This window comes from Pseudophryne corroboree, chromosome 10 (assembly GCF_028390025.1).
Source record: "Pseudophryne corroboree isolate aPseCor3 chromosome 10, aPseCor3.hap2, whole genome shotgun sequence".
NCBI classification, from domain to species: Eukaryota; Metazoa; Chordata; class Amphibia; order Anura; family Myobatrachidae; genus Pseudophryne; species Pseudophryne corroboree.
In genome coordinates, this window is record NC_086453.1 from 95,666,568 (window position 1) to 95,678,836 (window position 12,269).

Below are 12,269 nucleotides of genomic sequence, written 5' to 3' on the forward strand. Positions count from 1 at the left end.
CGGGTTAGTGCTACACCGTCCTCCAGCTGTTCTCTGGACCTTGCCCTTATCAGGAGATCGTCCAAGTAAGGGATAATTAATACGCCTCTTCTTCGAAGAAGAATCATCATTTCGGCCATTACCTTGGTAAAGACCCGAGGTGCCGTGGACAATCCAAACGGCAGCGTCTGAAACTGATAATGACAGTTTTGCACCACGAACCTGAGGTACCCTTGATGTGAAGGGCAAATTGGGACATGCAGGTAAGCATCCTTTATGTCCAGGGACACCATAAAGTCCCCTTCTTCCAGATTCGCTATCACTGCTCTGAGTGACTCCATCTTGAATTTGAATTTCTGTATTTAGAATAGGTCTTACCGAGCCGTCCGGCTTCGGTACCACAAATAGCGTGGAGTAATACCCTTTTCCTTGTTGTAGGAGGGGTACCTTGACTATCACCTGCTGAGAAAACAGCTTGTGAATGGCTTCCAATACCGTCGCCCTGTCTGAGGGAGACGTTGGCAAAGCAGACTTTAGGAACCGGCGAGGGGGAGACTTCTCGAACTCCAACCTGTAACCCTGAGATACTACCTGCAGGATCCAGGGGTCCACCTGTGAGCAAGCCCACTGTGCGCTGAAATTCTTGAGTCGACCCCCCACCGCTCCTGAGTCCGCTTGTAAAGCCCCAGCGTCATGCTGAGGGCTTTGCAGAACCCTGGGAGGGCTTCTGTTCCTGGGCAGGGGCAGCTTGCTGTCCTCTCTTACCCCTTCCTCTGCCCCGGGGCAGATATGACTGTCCTTTTGCCCACTTGTTCTTATAGGACCGAAAGGACTGCGGCTGAAAAGACGGTGTCTTTTTCTGTTGGGAGGGGGTCTGAGGTAAAAAGGTGGATTTTCCGGCAGTTGCCGTGGCCACCAGATCCGATAGACCGATGCCAAATAATTCCTCCCCTTTATACGGCAATACTTCCATATGTCGTTTAGAATCCGCATCACCTGACCACTGTCGCGTCCATAAACTTCTTCTGGCAGATATGGACATCGCATTTACTCTCGATGCCAGAGTGCAAATATCCCTCTGAGCATCTCGCATATAAAGAAAAGCATCCTTTAATTGCTCTATAGTCAATAAAATACTGTCCCTATCCAGGGTATCAATATTTTCAGTCAGGGAATCCGACCAGACCACCCCAGCACTGCACATCCAGGCTGAGGCGATGGCTGGTCGCAGTATAACACCAGTATGTGTGTATATACTTTTTAGGGTAGTTTCCAGCCTCCTATCAGCTGGATCCTTGAGGGCGGCCGTATCTGGAGACGGTAACGCCACTTGTTTTGATAAGCGTGTGAGCGCCTTATCCACCCTAGGGGGTGTTTCCCAGCGCGCCCTAACCTCTGGCGGGAAAGGGTATAATGCCAATAACTTTTTTGAAATTAGCACTTTTCTATCTGGGTTAACCCACGCTTCATCACATACATCATTCAATTCCTCTGATTCAGGAAAAACTACAGGTAGTTTTTTCACCCCCCACATAATACCCCTTTTTGTGGTACTTGCAGTATCAGAGATATGCAAAGCCTCCTTCATTGCAGTGATCATATAACGTGTGGCCCTACTTGAAAATACGTTTGTTTCTTCACCGTCGACACTAGATTCAGTGTCCGTGTCTGGGTCTGTGTCGACCGACTGAGGTAAAGGGCGTTTTACAGCCCCTGACGGTGTCTGAGACGCCTGGGCAGGTACCAACTGGTTTTCCGGCCGTCTCATGTCGTCAACTGATTTTTGTATTGTGCTGACATTATCACGTAATTCCATAAACAAAGCCATCCATTCCGGTGTCGACTCCCTGGGGGGTGACATCACCATTATCGGCAATTGCTCTGCCTCCACACCAACATCGTCCTCATACATGTCGACACACACGTACCGACACACAGCAGACACACAGGGAATGCTCTTATCGAAGACAGGACCCCACTAGCCCTTTGGGGAGACAGAGGGAGAGTTTGCCAGCACACACCCAAGCGCTATAATATATATGGGAACCACCTTATATAAGTGTTGTATCCTTATAGCAGCTTAAATATATAAAATATCGCCAAAAAAAGTGCCCCCCCTCTCTGTTTTACCCTGTTTCTGTAGTGCAGTGCAGGGGAGAGTCCTGGGAGCCTTCCTCACAGCGGAGCTGAGCAGGAAAATGGCGCTGTGTGCTGAGGAGAATAAGCCCCGCCCCCTATTCCGGCGGGCTTTTCTCCCGGAGTTTGAGATATCTGGCATGGGTTTAATACATCCATATAGCCTCAAGGGCTATATGTGATGTATTTTTTAGCCATAAAAGGTATTATACATTGCTGCCCAGGGCGCCCCCAGCAGCGCCCTGCACCCTCCGTGACCTAAGGTGTGAAGTGTGTGACAACAATGGCGCACAGCTGCAGTGCTGTGCGCTACCTTCATGAAGACTGAAAAGCCTTCTGCCGCCGGTTTCTGGACCTTCAATCTTCAGCATCTGCAAGGGGGGTCGGCGGCGCGGCTCCGGGACGAACCCCAGGGTGAGACCTGTGTTCCGACTCCCTCTGGAGCTAATGGTGTCCAGTAGCCTAAGAAGCCAATCCATCCTGCACGCAGGTGAGTTGAACTTCTCTCCCCTAAGTCCCTCGATGCAGTGAGCCTGTTGCCAGCAGGACTCACTGAACATAAAAAACCTAAAAACTTTTTCTAAGCAGCTCCTTAAGAGAGCCACCTAGATTGCACCCTGCTCGGACGGGCACAAAAACCTAACTGAGGCTTGGAGGAGGGTCATAGGGGGAGGAGCCAGTGCACACCACCTGATCCTAAAGCTTTATTTTTGTGCCCTGTCTCCTGCGGAGCCGCTAATCCCCATGGTCCTGACGGAGTCCCCAGCATCCACTTAGGACGTCAGAGAAATCTGCAATTACTGACCGCAGAGATTCCATCTTTAATCTGTAGTAAGAGACCCTTTAAGTTCAATATTGGCCTGATGGAGCCATTCGGCTTCGGTACCACAAACAGACTGGAATAATAACCCTGACCTTGTTGGTGTACAAGGCCTGGAATTAAAACTGCTGAATCCAGCAGAGACTGAATGGCAATTTGCCGAACCGCCTTCTTGTCGTCCGACAGAGGCAGTCCTGTCTTGAAAAAGCGCAGTGGCGGGAGACAGCTATCTTTTAACACTAAATAGCGGATCCATCCATAAGTGGATGTCTGGAACCCCGGCAAATGGAACGTCTGAAGGCGTGCTCCCACAATTGGAAATCCGAGATGGCCTGGGAGCCCGTCAATTTGAACGCCGGCCCAGAGTATTTCCGTTTCGGTACCGGTGGACGCAATGGCAGGAAACTAGACTCCTAGACTCCCCCCCCCCCCCCCCCCCCCCCGTGGCCTGAGAAATTCACTTGTCCAATTTAGGACCAAACAACTTCTGGCAACCGTATTCTTTTGACCTCTGACTCCGCTTGCCAAGAACGCAGCCAGAGTGTTTGTCGTGCTGTAACTAGCGACGATGAAAAGCGAGAAGTGAGCTGACAGCCGGCAGCAGAAGCTGTACATAGATACTCAGCAGCTTCTCAGATTTGATTAGCGATAAATATAATGTGATCGTCATGTAGAGCAGACTTGAGTTCTGTTATTCAAATGCCCTTCTATCTTACGTCTGAAGGGTCTTTATAAGTTTTGACACAGACGAATCCACCAATGGCGGATTCTCCAATGTAGATGTCACTGACTGTGGAAACGGGTAACTAGACTTAAATCTGTGAGGTATAGAACCGGTTATTCGGATTCTTTCGTGTTTCTACTAACATCTTATTAAGATATTCTTAAATAAGAACCCCATTGGAGATCTCTGTCGTTTAGTAAATACGACTTTATTATATGTCAGAGGCTCCTTAGTCTCTGTAAACTTCAGAGACTGACGCACTGGCCTGATGAGATTATCAATGCCTGGGCTGTCAAAAGCTGCACTATCTGACTGCTGGTCTAATTTGCCCTCCTCACCCTTATTTCGCGCCGTGAGGTCTGGCATTGAATCGTCAGACTGCAACATAGCAGAAACGGGTAAATTATAAGACAAATTAAATTTATCCCTTGTACCCAAAGTGAACTTGGACCTTTGCAAAGACTGAGACGCCTCCGTTAGTTCTGGCGGTCTCACCCGAGACTCCGATCTTGCCGCTTGCCGCTCGTGTCGAGCGGCGGCCAATTCTGATTTCAACCCAGCCATTACATTTGCTTAACATAGGATCCGGGAATGAAACCGGCTTCCGGAGTGGAAACCTACAAAACATACTGTACATGTGGTAGATTCATGTACAGACATTGCAGTAAAACTTCTTTTTAGTCTTTGCTGGTGCCTTACTCATTATGCAAACAGACAATACAATAGACAAAGACAGACAACTTGCACGACTCAGTAAAATTGTTACTTAAGGTGTGTAATATATATATATATGGCCGAAGTACAGTTCACGTGGCCAGCCTATATGAAACCTGAACCAAAATTCCCACTAACACCCCTGCGCCTCCGGTGGAGTAGAGATGTAGGACAGGAACGTTCTGGAATCACAAACAGGAAGAAACAGGAAGCATGGTTAAAATGGCCCCCATCCCATGCTTACAGTTAGAATCACAGTACAGGTTACAATACATGCCTTTATAACCTGTACCTGACTGCAGTTTAATATAGGCTTAATAGTCTATTAATATAACCTATGCATATGAAATCTGGCAGCCTGTCATGCAGCCTATTCTTCCCAAATGCCCTTCTATCTTACGTCTGAAGGGTCTTTATAAGTTTTTCTCCCTTGCAGCAGCGCTGCCTGTGATCAGACTTCTCCCCCCCCTCCCCCTGTGCTCCGTGTAGCGCTGTGTCTTAGCGGGGAGCGGTTGCCGGGAAGCCTAACACCCCTGTATCTGACCTTGGTGTCATTGCAGGGAGGCGGGGGACGTTTATGAGGAGAGCGGCCGTGTGAACGGAGTTCGGCGGGCTGGAGCGGTGCGTAGCTGCTTCCGGCGGCGCTAGTGTGAACGGCTGTGCTGCGGCGGTTCTCCCCCTCTTAGCGCTGGAGCAAACTTTGAGGTCCGTACAGCGCGGACGGAGCGGCTGGGGCGGGCGGCCTGTATTAGCGGCGGGTGCGGGCGACGGATATAACACGGACCCCACACAGCGGGGCGGCAGCGTGCGCTGACCGCCCCGTCCCCCCCAGCATACCTTGTCTCCTGTAGGGAGGGCTGCGACGGGGCTTCTTCTGTAAGCTCCGTCGAGCTCTTGCAGCAGGCAGTGGGCTGCGTGTGGCAGTGAGGGTGCTCTTTGTGAGGACCGACACGCCATGCGCTGCCTCCGTGCAGCGGCACTATCCCGGACCCACGTTTTTAGTAGAAACTGGGAAGGGATGTGCTGAAGTTGTAAAAATACAAATAAAATGAAAAATCAAAAAATATTCAAAGAAAGTGTGAGAGCCCCACACAAGCCTTGTTAGTGCTGTGAGCACAGAAAAAACACTGAGGTACTCTGGGATATGGAGGGGTGGAGAGTTCTAAATTTAAATATTCAGTGCCCTGTCCCTGCGGAAGCCGTCCATATCCCACGAGTACTCCAGTGACCCCTAGTGGATGAAAAAGAAATCTGCAGTGCGGATGGTCATCATACAACTCACATACATACACATTAGACATAGCAAATAATAAAGGTACAATTACAAGTAGCATATGGTGACAGCCAGTGTGCCAGATTAACCCCCTGCGCGCACCTCTTGGAGGCAGGATAGGTGGTTATCAGAGGTTGAACAGAGAGGTCGGGCAGGAGTGTATCTCACAATAATGAAGAGATGTATGAAGAGAAGGTGCTGGTAGATGAGGGTGAGCAGCTTGCATTTAATTCTGGGAGGAATGAGAGGACCAGTGAAGAGATATGCTGAGTATTATGTTCTTGCCAACGTTTCACATTAGGGATCCTGGGGTAGAGAGATATGTAACAGCTGTTGTGGGGTATAGCGGTATTTGTGCACATGACGATTAGCGTGACTCCATCTGTACATGCGCCAGCCATAATACATCTGCCTCTTTTTTGCTGGGATGATACGTAGTGTTAGACATGGGCCAACCATAGCAAGCAGTATTAAGGCCAAACAGTTACCTCATAAGGCAGCATCTTCCTCTCCTTGTTATTTGGAATTCCTGCATGCTTTCTGCTTAATTCTGGATATGTTTATGATACTTTTCAGTCTATGCATAATTTCTTAAATAATATTCTATAAAACTGCAGAACTGTTGTGATTAGAGAATAGTTGGTAACGGAAGGCAAATGATTTCATTAGGCCTCATAACTGGTTTATATTAGATTTGCAAAGTGGCTTGTGCAGATGTGGTGTGCTGTTGCTATAGTTACCTATTGGCACTGTTGCCTAGCTAATATATGCGATTCATGCTGCGGTACAGGCAGCAATATCGTCCAATATCTTCTGACCACAGTATCAACCACCAATTCTGCCTGAAGCAAGCCAGCTGGTCGACCTGAATGGCAGAATGGCCAGTTCTTATTCAGTTATGTCACCTACTGTCTAACCATATTGGTGATTCATCCTGTTATTTTCCTTACACAGTTCCAAGCTTTTAGCTTGTCGATTGGGTCCATCATTGCTTCGGCCTGACCTTCTGAGTTACTGCACTGCAGATGATAAAATAAATTATTGAAATAAAATTGCCATTATATTGGGCCAGATTTACTAAGCCTTGAAAAGTGATACATTTCACAGTGATAAAGTACCAACCAACCAGCTCCTGTCATTTTTCAAACCCAGCTTGTGACATGGTAGTTAGGAGCTGATTGGCTGGTAGAAGAGCGCAGCGTAGGGCGAGAAGAGGAGAGGCGTGCCAACCATAATGTGTTAAAAAAAAGGGGGGGACTGCCTGCTGTACTGTGTAAAAAAAGGGGGACTATGCTGCTGTAATGTGTAAAAAAGGGACTCTGCTGCCTAATGTTTAAAAAGGGGACTCTGCCTGCTTAATGTGTAATAAGGGGGACTCTGTTGCTGTAATGTGTAAAAAAAGGGGGACTCTGTTGCTGTAATGTTTAAAAAGGGGACTCTGCCTGCCTAATGTGTAAAAAAAAAGGGGGTCTCTGTTGCTGTAATGTGTAAAAAAGGGGAACTGTTGCTGAAATGTGTAAAAAAAAGGGACTCTTCCGCCTAATGTGTAAAAAAGGGGGGTTCTGCTGCCATAATGTGTAAAAAAGGGGGCTCTGCCTGCCGTAATGTCATGTGTAAAAGGGGACTTTGCCTGCTGTAATGTGTAAAAGGGAGTTCTGCCTGATGTAATGTGTAAAAAAGGGACACTGCTGCCTAATGTGCAAAATGGGGACTCTGCCTGCTTAATGTGTAACAAGGGGGACTCTGTTGCTGTAATGTGTAAAAAAAAAAAAAATGGGGACTCTGCCTGTCTAATATGTAAAAAAGGGGGGCTCTGTTGCTGTAATGTGTAAAAAAGGAGAACTCTGCTGCTGTAATGTTTAAAAAGGGGACTCTGCCTGCCTAATGTGGAAAAAAGGGGGGCTCTGCTGCCATAATGTGTAAAAATAAGATTTTAAACCTACCGGTAAATCTTTTTCTCCTAGTCCGTAGAGGATGCTGGGGACTCCGTAAGGACCATGGGGATAGACGGGCTCCGCAGGAGACATGGGCACTAAAAAGAACTTAGATATGGGTATGCACTGGCTCCTCCCTCTATGCCCCTCCTCCAGACCTCAGTTAGAAAACTGTGCCCAGAGGAGACGGACAGTATGAGGAAAGGATTCTTGTTAATCTAAGGGCAAGATTCATACCAGCCCACACCATCCACACCGTATAACATGGAATATACGAACCAGTTAACAATATGAAACAAAACAGCATCAGTCCGAGACTGATCAAAACTGTAACATAACCCTTATGTAAGCCAAAACTATATACAAGTCTTGCAGAAATTAGTCCGCACTGGGACGGGCGCCCAGCATCCTCTATGGACTAGGAGAAAAAGATTTACCGGTAGGTTTAAAATCTTATTTTCTCTTACGTCCTAGAGGATGCTGGGGACTCCGTAAGGACCATGGGGATTATACCAAAGCTCCAAAACGGGCGGGAGAGTGCGGATGACTCTGCAGCACCGAATGAGCAAACATGAGGTCCTCATCAGCCAGGGTGTCAAACTTGTAGAACTTTGCAAAGGTGTTTGAACCCGACCAAGTCGCCGCTCGGCAAAGCTGTAATACCGAGACACCTCGGGCAGCCGCCCAAGAAGAGCCCACCTTCCTAGTAGAATGGGCCTTTACTGAATTTGGTAACGGCAATCCAGCCGAAGAATGAGCCTGCTGAATCGTGTTACAGATCCAGCGAGCAATAGTCTGCTTAGAAGCAGGAGCGCCAACCTTCTTGGCTGCATACAGGACAAACAGTGCCTCTGTTTTCCTAACCCGAGCCGTTCTGGCTACATAAATTTTCAATGCCCTGACCACATCAAGGGACTCGGAATCCTCCAATTCCCGCGTAGCCACAGGCGCCACAATAGGTTGGTTCATATGAAAAGAGGAAACCACCTTAGGCAAAAATTGAGGACGAGTCCGCAACTCAGCTCTATCCACATGGAAGATCAGATAGGGGCTTTTGTGAGACAAAGCCGCTAACTCAGATACTCTCCTAGCAGATGCCAAGGCCAACAACATGACCACCTTCCAAGTGAGATACTTTAATTCCACCGTTTGAAGCGGCTCAAACCAGTGAGACTTAAGGAACCGTGACACCACGCTAAGGTCCCATGGTGCCACTGGAGGCACAAAAGGAGGCTGGATATGCAGCACTCCCTTCACAAAAGTCTGGACTTCTGGGAGAGAAGCCAATTCCTTCTGAAAGGAAATGGATAGGGCCGAAATCTGAACTTTAATGGAGCCTAATTTTAGGCCCAAATTCACTCCATTCTGGAGGAAGTGAAGAAAACGGCCCAGATGGAATTCTTCCGGCGGAGCATTCTTGGACTCACACCAAGACACATACTTCCTCCAAATACGGTGATAATGTTTCGCCGTCACCTCCTTCCTAGCCTTTATCAGAGTAGGAATGACCTCATCCGGAATGCCCTTTTCAGCCAGGATCCGGCGTTCAACCGCCAAGCCGTCAAACGCAGCCGCGGTAAGTCTTGGAATAGACAGGGCCCCTGTTGCAACAGGTCCTCTCTGAGAGGAAGAGGCCACAGATCTTCTGTGAGCATTTCCTGCAGATCCGGATACCAGGCCCTTCGAGGCCAATCTGGAACAATGAGAATTGTCTGTACTCCTCTTCGTCTTATGATTCTCAATATCTTTGAGATGAGAGGAAGAGGAGGGAACACATAGACCGACTGGAACACCCACGGTGTCACCAGGGCGTCCACTGCTATCGCCTGAGGGTCCCTTGATCTGGCGCAATATCTCGGAAGCTTCTTCTTGAGGCGTGACGCCATCATGTCTATTTGAGGCAGCCCCCACTGACTTGTAATCTCTGCAAAGACTTCCAGATGAAGTCCCCACTCTCCGGGATGTAGATCGTGTCTGCTGAGGAAGTCTGCTTCCCAGTTGTCCACTCCCGGAATGAAGACTGCTGTCAGAGCGCTTACATGATTTTCCGCCCAGCAAAGAATCCTGGTGGCTTCTGCCATTGCCACTCTGCTCCTTGTTCCGCCTTGGCGGTTTACATGAGCCACTGCGGAGATGTTGTCTGACTGAATCAGAACCGGTAGGTCGCGAAGCAAATTCTCCGCTTGACGAAGGCCGTTGTATATGGCCCTTAATTCCAGTACGTTGATGTGTAGACAAGCCTCCTGGCTTGACCACAGACCTTGGAAGTTTCTTCCCTGTGTGACTGCTCCCCATCCTCTGAGGCTCGCGTCCGTGGTTACCAGAACCCAGTCCTGAATGCCGAACCTGCGACCCTCTAGAAGGTGAGCACTCTGCAGCCACCACAGGAGAGATACCCTGGCCCTTGGGAACAGGCTGATCATTTGATGTATATGTAGATGTGACCCGGACCACTTGTCCAGAAGGTCCCACTGAAAAGTCCTCGCATGGAACCTGCCGAATGGAATGGCCTCGTAAGACGCCACCATCTTTCCCAGAACTCGAGTGCATTGATGCACCGACACCCTTTTCGGCTTCAACAGGTCCCTGACCAAGCTCTGGAGTTCCTGGGCCTTTTCCATTGGGAGAAAAATCCTTTTCTGTTCTGTATCCAGAATCATGCCTAAGAAAGGCAATTGGTTCGTTGGAACCAACTGTGACTTTGGTAGATTGAGAATCCAGCCGTGACAACGGTCAGGGAGAGTGATACGCTGTTCAGCAACTGCTCTCTTGATCTCGCTTTTATTAGCAGATCGTCCAAGTACGGGATAATTGTGACTCCCTGCCTGCGCAGGAGCACCATAATTTCCACCATTACCTTGGTGAAAACCCTCGGGGCCGTGGAAAGCCCAAACGGCAACGTCTGAAATTGGTAACGACAATCCTGTACAGCAAATCTCAGGAACGCCTGATGAGGAGGATATATGGGGACATGAAGGTATGCATCCTTTATGTCCAGGGACACCATATAATCCCCCCCCCCCTCCAGGCTGGCGATGACCGCTCTGAGCGATTCCATCTTGAACTTGAACCTTTTTAAGTATAGGTTTAAGGATTTTAAATTCAGAATGGGTCTGACCGAACCGTCCGGTTTCGGTACCACAAACAGGGTTGAGTAATACCCCATCCCCTGCTGAAGCAGGGGAACTTTGACCACCACTTGTTGAAGACACAATTTTTGAATCGCATTTAAAACTACCTCCCTCTCTGGGGAAGAAGCCGTTAGGGACGATTTAAAAAAACGGCGAGGAGGCACCTCTTCGAATTCCAGCCTGTAACCCTGGGAATCCCAGGGATCCACCTGTGATTGAACCCAGACATGGCTGAAAAGTCGAAGACGTGCCCCCACTGGGGCGGACTCCCTCAGCGGAGCCCCAGCGTCATGCGGTGGATTTTGTAGAAGCCGGGGAAGACTTCTGCTCCTGGGAGCTAGCTGTAGTTGGCAGCTTTTTCCCCTTGCCCTTACCTCTGGTAAGAAAGGAAGATCCCCGTACTCTCTTGGATTTATGCGACCGAAAGGACTGCATCTGATAATGTGGCGTTTTCTTAGGCTGTGAGGAAACATAAGGCAAAAAAGTTGATTTACCTGCCGTAGCTGTGGAAACCAGGTCCGTGAGACCTTCCCCAAACAATTCCTCACCCTTGTAAGGCAAAACCTCCATATGCCTCTTCGAGTCGGCATCACCCGTCCATTGTCGGGTCCATAGGGCTCGCCTAGCAGAAATCGCCATAGCGTTGGCTCTGAAACCCAGTAGGCCCACGTCTCTCTGAGCATCCCTCATATATAGGACCGCATCTTTAATATGACCCAGGGTCAATAAAATGGTTTCCTTATCAAGCGTATCAATATCAGTAGATAAGGTATCTGTCCACGCTGCTACAGCGCTACAAACCCAAGCCGACGCTATCGCCGGTCTGAGTAATGTACCAGTATGTGTGTAAATTGACTTCAAGGTAGTCTCCTACCTGCAATCAGCAGGATCCTTGAGGGTTGCGGTATCTTGAGATGGCAGCGCTACCTATTTGGATAAGCGTGTCAACGCTTTGTCCACGCTTGGGGAGGATTCCCACCGTATCCTATCCTTAGCCGGGAAAGGATACGCCATAAGAATCCTTTTGGGAATCTGCAGTTTCTTGTCTGGAGTTTCCCAAGCCCTTTCAAACAACTCATTTAGCTCATGTGAAGGGGGAAAAGTAACCTCAGGCTTCTTTTCTTTAAACATGTGGACCCTCGTGTCCGGTACAGAGGGGTCATCAGTGATATGTAACACATCCCTTATAGCAATAATCATATAATCAATACTTTTAGCCAATTTTGGCTGCAACTTCGCATCATCGTAGTCGACACTGGAGTCAGAATCCGTGTCGGTATCAGTGTCTACTACTTGGGATAGTGATAGCTTTTGAGACCCAGAAGGTCCCTGCGACATAGTGAAAGGCAGGGCTTGACTCCCTGTACATTCCCTGGACTCTGCTTTGTTCAACCTTTTGTGTAATAAATTCACATTTGCATTTAAAACATTCCACAAATCCAACCAGTCAGGTGTCGGCGTTGCCGATGGAGACACCACACTCATTTGCTCCACCTCCTCCCTAGAAGAGCCTTCCGCTTCAGACATGCGGACACATGCGTACCGACACCCCACACAC